Source organism: Dipodomys ordii, unplaced genomic scaffold (genome assembly GCF_000151885.1).
Source record: "Dipodomys ordii isolate 6190 unplaced genomic scaffold, Dord_2.0 Scaffold15, whole genome shotgun sequence".
Taxonomy (NCBI): domain Eukaryota; kingdom Metazoa; phylum Chordata; class Mammalia; order Rodentia; family Heteromyidae; genus Dipodomys; species Dipodomys ordii.
This window is the reverse complement of record NW_012267231.1, coordinates 8,715,592-8,726,152: the sequence shown is the minus strand read 5'-3', so window position 1 is coordinate 8,726,152 and position 10,561 is coordinate 8,715,592.

Genomic DNA, 10,561 nt, shown 5'->3' with positions numbered 1-10,561 from the left:
ACGAGAGCCTGGGCTGCTGGGGGAGTAGCAGAGCCGTGGTATGACCTTGCAGTCAGGGCTGAAAAGATGGCTCAGTGGTAGAGCACTCGCCTTGAGCTGAAGAGCTGAGGGACAGCGCCCAGGCCCAGAGTTCAGACCCCACGACCAACAAAAAAATAAATAAATAAATAAAGTCACCTGTAGCTGAGCACCAGCCACTCAGAAGGCTGAGATCTGAGGATTGTGATTCAAAACTAGCCTGGGTAGAAAAATCCATGAGACTTCTCACCATTAACTAGGGAAAGGCCAGAAGTGGAGTTGTGGTGGAGCTCTAGCAGAGGGGGAGGGGGGTGGAGGAGGGAGACCTTGAGGGAGGGAGGGAGCAAAAGAGAGAGAGAGAGAGAGAGAGTGCTTAAAGGACATTGCTCAGGCCCTGAGCTGAAGCCCCAGTGCAAAAGAAAGATCACCCTGATGCTAGTGAATTTGTGCACACACGCTGACCTTCCCACAGGTGAGTTGGTTGTACAGTTTTGCAGCGTGTGGCTCTCAGTCTGTGTTGGGGGTCATGGCGGCCGGTGGGCGTGCCCTGGGGCTGGCTCTGTGTGCTGCCTCTGTCGGGGACATTCAGGTCAGGGGCTTCGGGTGGATGGGCTGGAGGAGGATGGAGCTGCGGTCCTGGCATGTGGGCACGCTGGGAGGAACGGTTCTACCCCTGCCCTGTGCCCACCAGTGCACACGTCCTGCACACCCAGGGCCGTGCCCCTGCCATTCTTCTCTCTCTCCTTCTCACACACCACTGCCCTTGCACAGGTCCAAGGCCTGGCCATTTGGTTACATTTATTCAGTTCCACTCATGAGGATTTTTATTGATTTTGTTCTTTATCCCAGTACTGGGATTTGAACTCAGTGCCTATAGGAATTGAGCCACCCCTCCAGCCCTTTTAGTTCTATTATTATTATTAATATTATGTGTGTGTGTATGTGTACGCTAGAACTCAAGCTTGAACTCAAGGCCTGGGCACTGTCTCTGAGGCTTTTATGGTCAAGGTTGTGCTCTACCACTTGAGCCACAGCTCTACTTCTAGCTTTTTGGTGGTTCATTGGAAATAAGAGTCTCACAGACTTTCCTGCCAGGCTGGCTTCGAACTCCAGTGCTCAGATCGCAGCCTCCTGAGTAGTTAGGATGACAGGCGTGAGCCCAGTGGCTCACGCAGACAGTTGTATTTATTAATTCTTTTTTTGTATTTATTAATTCTTTTTGTCAAGACTGTTTCAATTTGCTTACTTTTTTTGATAACTCCCGAAGTTAAGTATCTCCATACATATAGCTATATATTTATATATATAATTATTTTCACTCCTCTGAATTTTTCTTGTATTCTTTGCCCATTTTTCTGTTGAATTGTCTTTTCTCTGTCCTGAGGGTGCTATTTCTGTGGTTTTCAGTGTGTTGCAAGCATCTCTCCTCTCAGTGGCTTTTTTTTTTCTTTTTTGAACTTTGTTCAGAGGGCTTGTTTGCTTGCTTGTTGCTTTTTGAAGTAAAATCTGCAGTACTGTTTGTTTGCAAAGCTTTGAGCTTGCTGCTTTGTATAATTTGGGGATAAACAAGACCCTCCCCCCAAAGAACTGGAAAGAACATTGAGGGGGAATTGTGATGGTCACCTGATAGGGAAACCCAAATACTAGAGTGTGTTGGAGGCTGTGGGTGGAGGCTGTGGGTGGAGACTGTGGGTGGAGGGCTGTTTTCACCCGGGAGATTTCAGGGAAGGCTTGGTCTGACAAGGGGCATTTGAGGTGGACCTTGAGGGGTCCCCTGGGTTTTGGTGGATGGAGGGACAGGAAAAGTGTGGGGTTTTTTTGGGGGGTAGACTGAGGCAGGTTAGGAGTTTCTCAATCTCCATTCACAGCCAGCAACTACTCACTTCCCACGGCTCGGTTAGTGGGCCGCAGTCAGGAAAACCACCAAAGGGTGCTGGGGTTTGGGTGGCGGCAGCAAGAGCAGCTGGTCCACCTTGGGTGAGGGGGCCTGAGGGGAGCCAGGCCTGGGAAATGGGGCTCCTTCTGGAGCCTCTGGCTGCCTGGAGGTGCTCTGTGTTCTGGAAAACCGAGCTTGGGCAGAGACACTGGCTGGCCGGGTGAGGGACCAAGGGAGGAGAAACTCAGCACCCAGGCCTAAAGTACCAAGGCCGTCTATCTAGAGCTCAGCAACACCTGGCGTCATCATGATGCAGGACAGGGGGTGGCTGATGTTCCGTAAACGTTTGTTGAATTTTGGCCCCGGGCCTGGCAGGCGAGGTGCCACGTCCTGTCCTGCCCGGGTGCCGCTGTGCCCTTTGCCCTGGGCCAGGAAACGTGTGATTTTGTGTCTGTCAGACCCCATGGCTGGACAGATTTTAACAGAGAAGTAAGTTCACCTTTGGTTATCATTACCTGTCTCCCCTGCCTCCAATCCTTGATCCTCTGCTGGTCTAAGTGTTTGTTAACTGAAACAAAACTCTCCATTTTGCATTCTTCCTCCTACCATCCAACTTGCAGGAAAAGAAACTTTATTTCTATTGTTATCAAAGTAACTACTTATACCCGAGCTTCTTAATGGTATTATTCTGTTTATCTGTCTGTCTGTCTGTCTCTCTGTGTAGTGAACTTGAACTCAGGGCCTCATGTTCTTGTTCAGCTTTTTCTCCCATAGCTGGTGTTATACCTCTAAGCTGTCGCTCCAGCCCTGTTTTTTGCTGGTTAATTGGAGATGGAGTCTCATGGACTTTTTTTTTAACTGCCTGGGCTGGTTTTGAACTGGATTCCTCTGCATCTCAGCTTCAGTCACTGAAGCCTGGCTTCCACACATCTCTTACTTTGTCACCTGCAGAGGTGTGACACACTCAGACACACTCAGCCCCTCAACAAGAAGCAGTGACTTACATAAGCATGCTGGTACTGTGGCCTGGGTGCTATGCCTTAGGCTTTTCCCATCAAAACTGGTGCTCTGCCACTTGAGCCATACCTCTACTTCAGGTTTTTTGGTGGTTAACTGAAGATAGAGTCTCCCAGGGACTTTCCTGCCCAGGCTGGCTTCAAACTGTGACACTCAGATCTTAAGTCTCCTGAGTAGCTAGGATTACAGGTGTGAACCACTGTCTTTCTCCGCTCCCCCCCCCCCCCCCCCCCCCGCATTTAACAGAACAAATGATGTCATCCAAGGAATCTGGGTTGGGAGAGGGTCTTGTTGTTTATTGTTTCGTGGGGTTTTTTTTGGGGGGGGATGTCTTGGTTAGAGGTGCTTTGGGGCCACTTAGGCATCCAAAGTCTCAGGGCTCCCTGAGACTTTCATTTGGTGGTTCTTTGCTTGTAGACTTTCTATTTTGTAGTTAGCATCCCAGGAAATGCAAATAAGCTCAGCCTCTCTGTTTTAAGGAACTTCCTGTGGAGAGAGACAAGCTTTGGCTGAGGCCTTAGCAGCCAATGGGAACCCCACACATCCCCCAGCAGCCAATAGGAGTCAGAGTTGCTTGCCTACTAATTATCTTCTTTCCTACTCGGCCCTGTGTTCCCTGCCACCCCCCTAGTTTTAGGCTTTGAGTTATTGACTTCCCAGCCTCCTCTGATTTGATGCGATTGAATGCAGGGCCAGAGTAATAACTGTTCTGTGCTATGTTTTGATGGATGGATGCATGTCCTGACTTAGAATCCTGCTACCTCCCAATCCCCCCTCCCCCCTCACATACCCCCCCCCCGCATTTACCCATCCATCCCTGACTACACCCAGCTAGGATTGGGGGGCTGACTGTTTGTAGTGTAGCTTCTGCCTAGGAGGGGCGGCTGCTAGAGTTAGGGCTCACTCCAGAACTGGGGGGTGGGGAGAGTGGGGGAAGAATGAAAGCATTATTCTAAGAAGCTGCTTTTATTTATAGATTCTCTTAATTCTCTTAAAATGAAAGCCGGAGGGAGAGGAAACTCGGAACACATAACGGCATAATAGAAATGAAAGGGTGTTAAACTGAAATAGGGGAACGTGGTAAAATACAAAGATGAGGAGACACACTTAATACGAGAGGGAAGATGTATCATGATCTGAAATAAAATTGTCTTAGTGCAGGTTGTAAGGGGAAATGGAACTGAAAGAAGGACCAAGCGGGGCATGGTGGCACATGCCTGTAATCCTAGCACTCTAGGAGGCTGAGGCCAGAGATTTGTGAATTCTGAGGCCAGCCCGGGCTACAAAATAAGCTCTTCGCGCCCCCCCCCCATCCACATGCATGCACACATTCACAGAGGGGAGAGAAATTGAAAAATAAAAATGATTTGGTTAAGAGAAAACTTGGAAGGAAACAAAATCCTCTGTAATGAAAAGGACAGAGTAGTAAGCTGACTCCAGGGGAAATAAATAAGGAGATTACACTAATTACATCACCAAGACAAATAAAACACCATTGTTGTTAAAAGGAAATAAAACTAATTAAATACTTACTGCGCTGTAGGATGTGTTGGCAAAACAAAATGTATCAACTGTGATAGAATATGTAAATAGCTGTAATTTGCTTACTTTTCCCAGCAGCTAGTGCAGTGGCATAAAGCCACTTCCACGGGAAATGCTGCGAGCTAATGCGTGCTTTTAAATGAATGAATTGAGCGAGTGAGGACTCCCTATAAGCAATGCCATTAAAAACACAATCAGAAGCCAGGTGCTTGGAAGCTCACACCTGTCATCCTAGCTTCTCAGGAGGCGGAGATCTAAGGATCAGGGAAGAGGCAAGTCTGTAAGGCTTTTATCTCCAGTTAACCACCAAAAAAAGCCACAAGTGGAGCTGTGGCTTCAGTGATAGAGCAGCACCCTCCTCCGGTAAAAAAGGTAAGGGACAGCACCTAGTCCCTGAGTTCAAGCCCCAGGACCGGCACACAAGCAAACAAATAAAAATATTCCTGTCAGCTGCCCTGTGTTGGTCTCCAGGACCATCAAAGAAGCTTGAGAGGAAGCTGCCGAATACCCCGAAGACTTAGGTAGAGAATGTACAATCGCCATTGATCCAAATGTCTTACTTCTTTCCACTCCCCAAAGACAACGAATGGAGCTTCTGGAGTTGCTAGCTTGTTCTTTCTCTCCGAGCTGAGCTTTTCTTGCCCTTGGGCATTGCTCTGGACAGATTGCACAGAACATTGTCTTGATGAAATGAGCAAAACTTCTACAGAGATTCCAGAAAGAGGAAAGTGAAAAGGTATTTTGTTCTCCTCTTCTTTATTCTCTCTTTGTAATAGCTAAGTTTCCCCATATTGCATAATGACAAGAAATAGTTTCATCTGCTAGGTCTTTTTCTCCCTCCCTCCCTTTTCTTCCTTCCTTCCTTCCCTCCTTCCTTCTTTTCTTTTATCCTTCCTTCCTTCCTTTCTTTTTTGTGCTAGTACACAGGGCCGGGGCACTGTCCCTTAGCTTTTTCACTCAAGGCAAGTGCTCTACCCCTTGAGTCCCAGTTCTACTTCCAGCTTTTTGCTAGGTAATTTGAGATAAGAATTACTGAGACATTTCTGCCAGGGCTGGCTTCAACCCTTCATCCTCAGATCTCAGCCTCCAGAATAGATTGGATTTCAGTCAAGAGACACCAGCACCAGGCTAGATTCCATTTTTTAAAAAAATAGTTTTAAAGAAATTTCCTTCTTTTTCTTGGTTGCAAAGAGTTTTTAATCATACTTTTTTTACTTTTTACAATTTTTACACCTGTATCTTCTTTTTTTTTTGCCATATCTTTTTTTTTGCCGGTCATAGGGCTTAAACTCTGGGCTTGGGCGCTGTCCCTGCACTCTTCAGTTCAAGGTGAGCGCTCTACCACTTGAGCCACAGTGCCACTTCCGGTTTTCTAGTGGTTTTTATTAAAGTCTCACGGACTTTCCTGTCTGGGCTGGCTTTGAACCGAGATCCTCAGGTCTCAGTCTCCTGAGTAGCTAGGATTATAGGCGAGAGCCACCTGTGCCCGGCTCCCCCTGCATCTTCTTTAATCTGTTGGAAAAATGAATTAAATCCATTCATTCTTGGGGTTCAAACAATCTTGCATTCATGGAATAAATCTACCTTGTTCACTGTGGATTGTCTTTCTTACTTTTTTTTTTTTTTTTTGGTTCGTCATGGGACTTGAACTTAGGGCTTGAGTGCTGTCCCTCAGCTCTTCAGCTCAAGGCTAGTGCTCTACTGCTTGAGCCACAGCGCCCCTTCTGGTTTTCTGGTGGTTTATTGGAGATGAGAGTCTCTCGGACTTCAAAGCCCAGTCTGGCTTTGAACCACGATCTTCAGATCTCAGCCTCCTTAGTAGTTAGGATTACAGGCGTGAGCCACCAGTGCCTGGCTCTTTCTTTCTTTTTGCTGAATTTGGTTCTGTAATATTCTAGTTAGAAGTTCAGCTTCTCTGATCATGGCTAAAGCGAACCCATCATTTTCTCTTCGTGGACTGTCTCCTCCGGTTTTAATATTATTCTGGCCTCATGAAATTTTACTCTTTTCCTATTCTCTGGAAGAGTTTGTACAGGACTGGAATGATCTACACGTTGGGGTTTTAGTAGTGCTCACCTGTAAAACTGTCTCAGCCCGTTTCATGGGAAGGAGATAGATGTCTGACTACTGTTCCTATTGCTTGAGTATAAAATCTGACTAGTCCCCAAGGATTTCATTTTTAGTTTTCATAAATTGCGATTTCCTAGTCATTTGCTCATGTCGTCTAAGTTTTCAAATTTATTAGCGTGGCATCATGGAGAGTGGTTCTTATTGTCTTTTAAATCTCTGCTCCGTGCGGGGCTGCATCTGTCTTCATCGCAGCATACTTCTCCATGCTTCGCTACATTTTTCTTCGTCAGTGCTGCTTGGAGTTCTTTCTCCTGCCAGAGTTTTAAAGAACTCTCTTCAACTTTTTAAATTATCTTCATTCGAAAGTTATTTACTGTTTTATAGAGTTCTGCTTCTAACTTAACTCCAGGTTTTTTTTTTTTTAACTTGAAAGAAGGGAAAGAAGGAAAGGAAAGGAAAGAAAGGAGGAAGGGAGGGATGGAGGGAGGGAGGAAGGAAGGAAGGAGGGAGGGAGGGAGGGAGGAAGGCAGGGAGGAAGGAAGGGAGGAAGGAAGGAAGGAAGGAAGGAGCCACATATCAGTGGCTCACACATACAATTTAAGCTACCCAGGAGACTGAGATGTAAGTTCAAAGCCAGCCCAAGCAGACAAGTCTGAGAGACTCTTACCTCCCAATTAAGCAGCAAAAAACCAGAAGTGGAGATGTGGCCCAAGTGGTAGAGGGCCAGCCTTGAGTGAAAATGCTTGAGGCCCTGAGTGCCAGGCCTGTGTGACATTCCCAGGGACACAGAGGTGACAGTGCCCTGGGGGGCAAGGTGGCCTCTGCACGTGGAGACTGGGAGTGGACGGTGGCAGAAGGCAGGAGAGGGGCTGGCCATCTTGGGTTCTCAGCAGAACACGTTTGACACGGCTGCTCAAAGGGACAGGGGCTGGGTTGTAGGCTGGGTGGGTAGAATGGCCTGAGGACCAGGTGAGATCAGCATCAGGGTGAGCTGTGAGGATCCCCACTTTGGTATGGGGACCCAGCTGGGGCCGCTTGGGGTTCAGTGCAGAGAACGGACTATGTGACTGTGATTGGTAAGGTGGCCTAGTGCATGAGATGAGGCGGGAGCGGTTAGCAGCTGGGATGCATGGCCAGTGTTGGGCAGGGGGAGGAGGACAGAGGTGGGGGGGGGGGAAGGGGAAAAAGACAACCAGTCAGACAAACCCTGCTTCCTTTCTGGCTTCTGCCTTGCTCTAAGAAGCTTTTCCTGCTCTGGGAGAAGCGCCCCTGGGAATTCTTCTGAATACTGGGGTGTTGATCACTTGTCAGTAGTGAGCTTCCAAGCCCATAAAACACCTGGAGGGGGCTGGCGGGCATGGCCAGGTCATCAAAAGGAATGGAAGGCAGCGAGGGCTGAGAAACATGCAGAGGAACGATGCCGCAGCCGACAGAGACGGACCCAGGGCTTGCTAAGTGCAGCCACCTTTTTTTTTTTTTTTTTGTCAGTTGTGGGGCCTGGGCGCTGTCCCTCAGCTCTTCAGCTCAAGGCGAGCGCTCTACCACTTGAGCTACAGCGCCACTTCTGGTTTTCTGGTGGTTAATTGGAGACAAGAGTCTCATGGACTTTCCTGCCTGGGCTGGCTTTGAACCTTGATTCTCAGATCTCAGCCTCCTGAGTAGCTAGGATTACAGGCGTGAGCCACCTGTGTCCAGCTGCAGCTTGGATTGGAGGGCCTGGAATGGTATCATGGGGAATTAAAGCTCCTACTGGCAGCCCAGTCTGCGTCTGTTGCTGGCACCGATGAGAATAGAATAGAAGGAAGTGTGGGGTTCGGTTTTTGGTTTTTGTGCTTGGTGTTTTGTTTTGGTGGTAGTTCTGGGACTTGAACCCAGGACTTGGATGCTGTCCCTTATTTTGTTGTTTTGTTTTGTTTTTCCCCTAGGCCAGTGCTCTACTTCCAGCTTTTTGCTGTTTAATTGGAGATAAGTCGTACAGACTTTCCTGCCCCTTGCTAACCTGGAACCTTAAGCAGCTAGGTTGACAGGCCTGAGCCATTGTCTCTACCTTTGACATTTTCGAATCCTACTCTCTCTGGAGGACCCCATCTCTCAGTACATTAGTCTGATAATATCTTCTAATAGCTCACCATGGACAGTAAACTCCAACATGAGTTTTAGAGGAGGCAAACCACACTGAAACCACAAGAATCATGAATCACTGAGGTTCCTGATTCAGTTTATCCCAGCAATGCTGGTGAGGCTTTTGATGAGCATTTAGTTCAGGTAGCTTTGTGTGTGTGTGTGTGTGTGTGTGTGTGTGTGTGTGTGTACGTGTGTGTACGTGTGTGTGTACGTGCATGAGCACTGGACCTGAGATTTAAACTCGGGGCCTGAGTGCTATCTCTAAACTTTTTTGCTGGAGTCTGGTGCTTTACCACTTGAGTCATACCTCTACTCCCAGCTATTTGCTGGCTAATTGGAGATAAGAGTCACACGGACTTTCTTGGCCCTGCTGGCTTCAAACCTCGATCTTTAGATCTCAGCCTCCTGTGTAGCTAGGCTGACAGGCATGAGCCTGTAAAATTTCAAGAGCAGTCTATGCTACATAGAAAAGCCCTGTCTGGGGCTAGGATCGGCACAGGCGAGTAGGCCAGTCAAACCTTGTCCCAAGCCAGACCATTCGCTTTGGCAACTTAAGGGAAGAGAAAAAAAACAAAGTCTCTTAAGTAAAAATGAATGGTTTTTCAGGAATTTGTGGGAAGTTGAACAGTTTGACTACAGTTTGGGTGGATCCGTGTTGGAGAAAGTAACTTTGGGGAACTAGGAAATTATTCAATGATCTTAACTGGGATCAGGATTATAACTACTGCCATAACAAAATGTGGTTATGGGTATAGGAGCCTGAAATGGGAAGCGGTTTTTTGTTTGTTGTGTGTTGTTTTGTTTTTTAAAATAAAGTACTTAAAAAAATAGCAACAAAATGTCCCTTCTGTTTTTCTGGGCTTCCTTAATTATAAATACCAGGTAACTCAGTGCTGGCTAAATATAGGCTCAGTGACCATCTCTATTTATAACTTTTTTTTCCCCCTGGAGGAAGTCACCAGAGCAATACAGAATTAATTTGGTGTGTAGATTTTTATGGGCTTTAATTAGTTATGTTTTTCTTAAGCTGGCCAACTGGGATCAATAGTGTTACGTAACTGAACTCAGACACCCATGACTTTAGACAGAAACTGTTCCAGAAAGCCCGGGGCCCTATTGGATGACAAGCGGCTTCGTTCGTTTGGAAGCCAGCACGTAGCAGCTGCAGGGTGGACAGGCCCCCCGGAACATCTGTTTGTAGCCAAGGGCAGGCTCCAAGAGCGATAAAGGGATTGGCCACGCCCCCTCCAACTGCCAAGCTGACTTGACTAGGCGTCTGTAGCCCATTCATTGGTGAGACCTTGAGTTGTGACATTCTGGGGCTGCTTATCGGCTGCTCTTGTGAGACAGGCTTTCTCTGCACGGGCCTGGGGAGATGAGGTGGCAGATTTTGGGGGGAGGAGGCGGGGGTGGGGTGGGGACTGATCAAAGTATGTATTTAGTCAACTCCTCCGATCAGGGGGAGAGACTTGAACCTGTGTCTTCAGCTGTGTCCACTGGCGAGCCCAGTGGGTATGGGGGGGGGTCTGATGTCATTTGGGGTAGACACAGTGTGCTCAAGAGTGCTTTACTCCCACACCAGATGGGATTCATTCAGTACTGCTCTCCTCCTCCTCCTCTCCACTCCTCCCCCGTCCCCTCTCCTCCTCCTCCATTCCTTCTAACAAAACTACGAAGTCTTCATCTTTTCAGGGTAAGCCTTGCTGGCAGTGCTCACTGGGGGCTGCCACCCCGCCCCCACCCCTGCCCTTATCAAAGAAGAGAGGGAATTCGGAGCTTGCATTAAAAAGCAAACAGACTAGACAAGAGGCTTCTCCCTGTAAAGAGACCAGCTCAGGGCTCTTCTCCCTCTTACCCTTGGCTTTTGCCCTTTGAGGGAGACGTGAAACAGCCATGCAGGCCACTTACTCCCTA